Genomic DNA, 6203 nt, shown 5'->3' with positions numbered 1-6203 from the left:
CAACAAGCCACAAACGTCACTATTCTGCGCTGAAGTAGGCGGCGGGTCTCTCAAAAAAAGTTACAACAACATGGCGCATAATCACGGGCGCAGATAGAGGGTGGGACGAGTCATATTTAAATTCACCTCGTTCGGTCCCCCCCACTTATAGGGAGGAAAAAACGTCTATGCTGTCTTTCTTTGCATAAGGCAAACCTCACGGAAAAATCAAAAGACTAATTACCATTCGGTTTATTGAGGTGCACAGCAGTGTATACATAGTTGCAACAACTCACATAAAACAAAACAAAGACTGATATTCGGTTGGTTGAGCTGCGCAGACTGCACAGGTTGCGAGCTCGAGCTTGGTTGCTATGGTTACTAACAACAAGTTTGACAGGCATATCGGGGTTGGGGTTGGTTTGCTGGCAGCTCCCAGTTCAAAAAACGTATCTGCGCCCCTGCGCATGACATCAATGCGAGGGACGCTTCGGGCTGTGAAGGTTCTGAATCTTCTCAATGGAAGGATGCAGAGGTTAGGGAGCGGATTTCCATTTGGGGGGATGCAGCTATTCAAGCTAGATTGGATGGGTCATACCGCAACCGGGCGGTTTTACTTCCGTAAACACTGGCCATGCTCACTGCGTGTGACGTCGTCGTATCCTGCAATGCGCATGCGGAACACTTTTAGGTCGCTTTTCGTTCATACTGAGGATCACATACAAGTCGCATATATTTGTTAATGTGAACGACCTCACAAAAAAATCGGATTTCACAAAAAAATCGGAATTGAGCATTAAGCCTTGCAGTGTGAACGTAGCGTTAGAGTTCCAGTTAATTCTTACCAAAGGGAACTGTTATTATATTAAATGTTTTTATATTTAGCATCTTGGAATTTCCCACAAAATGTAAGAATGGCAAGATGCTTTATTTGAAGAAAAATCCCTAATTAAGATTGAGAATAATTTTTCATTGAAAATCTGAATACTAATATTGAAAAACTAAAAGCCTTTTATTAATTGGACTTTAGCAATATGTCCTATTCTTAATTAGCACAAAACAGTACATAATTGAAAGAAAGGCTTAACATGGGTTTTAATTTGTTTTTCTGGGTGATGAAATGTTTTAAAATGTTTAAAACTTAATAAATGGCAAAAATGAAAATTCCCCCAAATTCCCAATATTCCTGGGCCCTTCAAAATTCCCGGAAACTTTCCACCCCTTTGCAACCCTAATGATCATTACTTCATATTGTTAAAAATCGAGCCGATGATGTTACTTGTGTCCAGGACACATTAACAGTAAACAAAACTCTGTAGTGTCTCGTTAAGGGTCACGAGGATTTAAAACATTTTTACAAACTTTAACATTATTTACAAATATTCTATATTTTACAAGCTGCGCTGCAAATGTTCACAGCAAAGGGTCTCAGAATATTTTTCCTGTTACAAGGAGAACATCAGAGTCCAGCGAGAGGCAGGATCAACTGCGAGAGGGGAAATGGGTTAAAACCAATGGAAATACAGAGGGGGCGGAGCTTAACACAGCTTCAGGTGATAAACCTAGATGATGAGGTGACTGCACAATGCTGCTGAAGATCATGTGATTACTTTCAAACCAGTGTTCAATATCGCGATGTATCGTACACTCGATTATCGGTGCATTTTAATCTTCACACATATTCAGAGAAATAAAGTTTGATTTAAAGTTAAACCCTCATCAGCTCCGAGTCTGTGCAAAGTCGTCATCATCTGTTTCTCAAATTCGCATTTCTTCAGTAACCAAAAAACAGTCCAGGAAGTTCTTGAGAACGTTGTGCTGCTGAGTTTCAACAAGTTTCACTTTTGCTTCACAGTTTTTTTTTTTTTTTTAAATTCTAGAAGTAGTACAGGAGGGTCCTGAATCACCAAGAAAAACAAACAAAACATGCATTTTCAAGTGAAATGTGGCAGAGTTTCCACTTTCCAGAAACCTTTCATCACCATTTCCCCACACGTCGGTGTGAGAGGTCGGGGTGCGTGTGAGAGATTGGGGTGCGTGTGAGAGGTCGGGGTGCGTGTGAGAGACTGGGGTGCGTGTGAGAGGTCGGGGTGCGTGTGAGAGGTCGGGGTGAGATTGGGGTGCGTGTGAGAGATCGGGGTGCGTGTGAGAGATTGGGGTGCGTGTGAGAGGTCGGGGTGAGATTGGGGTGCGTGTGAGAGGTCAGGGTGCGTGTGAGAGGTCGGGGTGAGATTGGGGTGCGTGTGAGAGGTCGGGGTGCGTGTGAGAGGTCGGGGTGAGATTGGGGTGCGTGTGAGAGATTGGGGTGCGTGTGAGAGATCGGGGTGCGTGTGAGAGGTCAGGGTGAGATCGGGGTACGTGTGAGAGGTCGGGGTGAGATCGGGGTGCGTGTGAGAGATCGGGGTGCGTGTGAGAGATTGGGGTGCGTGTGAGAGGTCGGGGTGAGATCGGGGTGCGTGTGAGAGATTGGGGTGCGTGTGAGAGGTCGGGGTGAGATCGGGGTGCGTGTGAGAGGTCGGGGTGAGATTGGGGTGCGTGTGAGAGATTGGGGTGCGTGTGAGAGGTCGGGGTGAGATCGGGGTGCGGGTGAGATCGGGGTGCGTGTGAGAGGTCGGGGTGAGATCGGGGTGCGTGTGAGACGTCGGGGTGAGATCGGGGTGCGTGTGAGAGGTCGGGGTGAGATCGGGGTGCGTGTGAGAGGTCGGGGTGCGATCGGGGTGCGTGTGAGAGGTCGGGGTGCGTGTGAGAGGTCGGGGTGAGATTGGGGTGCGTGTGAGAGGTCGGGGTGAGATTGGGGTGCGTGTGAGAGGTCGGGGTGCGTGTGAGAGGTCGGGGTGAAATTGGGGTGCGTGTGAGAGGTCGGGGTGCGTGTGAGAGGTCGGGGTGTGATTGGGGTGCGTGTGAGAGGTCAGGGTGCGTGTGAGAGGTGGGGGGGCGTGTGAGAGATCGGGGTGTGTTTGGGAACTCATCCACTGTGTGCTACATTTCAGTCCAGGAGAAGCGACCAGAGAGTCGGCTCACGCTTCACTTCTTTATCCAGGTGATTATTAGAAGCGCAGTCATGGCTGTTTATACACACACGTGGACACCTGTGAAAAGAGATGGAGAGAAAATGTGAGCTCATTTGAATACAGATAAAATTAGGACAGTGTGATAAATGGATACAAACATTCATCAGCCGTCCAATCAAACACAGGGACTAATCCACACAGCCCCCCCAGGGACTAATCCACACAGCCCCCCCAGGGACTAATCCACACAGCCCCCCCAGGGACTAATCCACACAGCGCCCCCCAGGGACTAATCCACACAGCGCCCCCCAGGGACTAATCCACACAGCCCACCCAGGGACTAATCCACACAGCCCCACCAGGGACTAATCCACGGGACTAATCCACACAGCCCCACCAGGGACTAATACACACAGCCTCCCCAGGGACTAATCCACACAGCCCCCCCAGGGACTAATCCACACAGCCCCCCCAGGGACTAATCCACACAGCCTCCCCAGGGACTAATCCACACAGCCCCCCCAGGGACTAATCCACACAGCCTCCCCAGGGACTAATCCACACAGCCTCCCCAGGGACTAATCCACACAGCGCCCCCCAGGGACTAATCACACAGCCTCCCCAGGGACTAATCCACACAGCGCCCCCCAGGGACTAATCCACACAGCGCCCCCCAGGGACTAATCCACACAGCGCCCCCCAGGGACTAATCCACACAGCGCCCCCCAGGGACTAATCCACACAGCGCCCCCCAGGGACTAATCCACACAGCGCCCCCCAGGGACTAATCCACACAGCCCACCCAGGGACTAATCCACACAGCCCACCCAGGGACTAATCCATGGGACTAATCCACACAGCCCCCCAGGGACTAATCCACACAGCCCCCCAGGGACTAATCCACGGGACTAATCCACACAGCGCCCCCCAGGGACTAATCCACACAGCCCACCCAGGGACTAATCCACACAGCCCACCCAGGGACTAATCCATGGGACTAATCCACACAGCGCCCCCCAGGGACTAATCCACACAGCCCCCCAGGGACTAATCCACACAGCCCCCCCAGGGACTAATCCACGGGACTAATCCACACAGCCCCCCAGGGACTAATCCACACAGCCTCCCCAGGGACTAATCCACACAGCATCCCCAGGGACTAATCCACACAGCCTCCCCAGGGACTAATCCACACAGCCTCCCCAGGGACTAATCCACACAGCCTCCCCAGGGACTAATCCACACAGCCTCCCCAGGGACTAATCCACACAGCCTCCCCAGGGACTAATCCACACAGCCCCCCCAGGGACTAATCCACACAGCCCCCCAGGGACTAATCCACACAGCCCCCCCAGGGACTAATCCACACAGCCCCCCCAGGGACTAATCCACACAGCCCCCCAGGGACTAATCCACACAACCCCCCCAGGGACTAATCCACACAACCCCCCCAGGGACTAATCCACACAGCCCCCCAGGGACTAATCCACACAACCCCCCCAGGGACTAATCCACACAGCCCCCCAGGGACTAATCCACACAGCCCCCCCAGGGACTAATCCACACAGCCCCCCCAGGGACTAATCCACACAGCCCCCCCCAGGGACTAATCCACACAGCGCCCCCCAGGGACTAATCCACACAACCCCCCCAGGGACTAATCCACACAGCCCCCCAGGGACTAATCCACACAACCCCCCCAGGGACTAATCCACACAGCCCCCCAGGGACTAATCCACACAGCCCCCCCAGGGACTAATCCACACAGCCCCCCCAGGGACTAATCCACACAGCCCCCCCCAGGGACTAATCCACACAGCGCCCCCCAGGGACTAATCCACACAGCGCCCCCCAGGGACTAATCCACACAGCGCCCCCCAGGGACTAATCCACACAGCCCCCCCCAGGGACTAATCCACACAGCCCCCCCAGGGACTAATCCACACAGCCCCCCAGGGACTAATCCACACAGCCCCCCCAGGGACTAATCCACACAGCCCCCCCAGGGACTAATCCACACAGCCCCCCCCAGGGACTAATCCACACAGCGCCCCCCAGGGACTAATCCACACAGCGCCCCCCAGGGACTAATCCACACAGCGCCCCCCAGGGACTAATCCACACAGCGCCCCCCAGGGACTAATCCACACAGCGCCCCCCAGGGACTAATCCACACAGCCCCCCCAGGGACTAATCCACACAGCCCCCCCAGGGACTAATCCACACAGCGCCCCCCAGGGACTAATCCACACAGCCCCCCCAGGGACTAATCCACACAGCCCCCCCCAGGGACTAATCCACACAGCCTCCCCAGGGACTAATCCACACAGCATCCCCAGGGACTAATCCACACAGCCTCCCCAGGGACTAATCCACACAGCCTCCCCAGGGACTAATCCACACAGCCTCCCCAGGGACTAATCCACACAGCCTCCCCAGGGACTAATCCACACAGCCCCCCCAGGGACTAATCCACACAGCCCCCCCAGGGACTAATCCACACAGCCCCCCAGGGACTAATCCACACAGCCCCCCCAGGGACTAATCCACACAGCCCCCCAGGGACTAATCCACACAACCCCCCCAGGGACTAATCCACACAGCCCCCCAGGGACTAATCCACACAACCCCCCCAGGGACTAATCCACACAGCCCCCCAGGGACTAATCCACACAGCCCCCCCAGGGACTAATCCACACAGCCCCCCCAGGGACTAATCCACACAGCCCCCCCCAGGGACTAATCCACACAGCGCCCCCCAGGGACTAATCCACACAGCCCCCCCCAGGGACTAATCCACACAGCCCCCCCCAGGGACTAATCCACACAGCCCCCCCAGGGACTAATCCACACAGCCCCCCCCAGGGACTAATCCACACAGCGCCCCCCAGGGACTAATCCACACAGCGCCCCCCAGGGACTAATCCACACAGCCCCCCCAGGGACTAATCCACACAGCCCCCCCAGGGACTAATCCACACAGCGCCCCCCAGGGACTAATCCACACAGCCCCCCCAGGGACTAATCCACACAGCCCCCCCCAGGGACTAATCCACACAGCGCCCCCCAGGGACTAATCCACACAGCGCCCCCCAGGGACTAATCCACACAGCCCCCCCAGGGACTAATCCACACAGCCCCCCAGGGACTAATCCACACAGCGCCCCCCAGGGACTAATCCACACAGCCCCCCCAGGGACTAATCCACACAGC

General features: G+C 55.0%; 1 protein-coding gene across 3 annotated transcripts in view; it reads right to left on the bottom strand.

The window, feature by feature from the left end:
* Window positions 1-418: 418 nt before the first annotated feature.
* Window positions 419-6203, bottom strand: part of enc2 (ectodermal-neural cortex 2) — a 98734-nt gene continuing 92949 nt past the window's right edge. For all 3 annotated transcript variants that reach the window (XM_060928495.1, XM_060928493.1, XM_060928494.1), the window contains one exon: window positions 419-3068. The gene's annotated coding sequence lies outside the window, so the exon portion shown is untranslated. The remainder of the gene's footprint in view (window positions 3069-6203) is intronic.

This window comes from Neoarius graeffei, chromosome 8 (assembly GCF_027579695.1).
Source record: "Neoarius graeffei isolate fNeoGra1 chromosome 8, fNeoGra1.pri, whole genome shotgun sequence".
Classification (NCBI taxonomy): domain Eukaryota; kingdom Metazoa; phylum Chordata; class Actinopteri; order Siluriformes; family Ariidae; genus Neoarius; species Neoarius graeffei.
The sequence above is the reverse complement of the archived record's forward strand: the minus strand, read 5'-3'. Positions and strand labels throughout refer to the sequence as shown.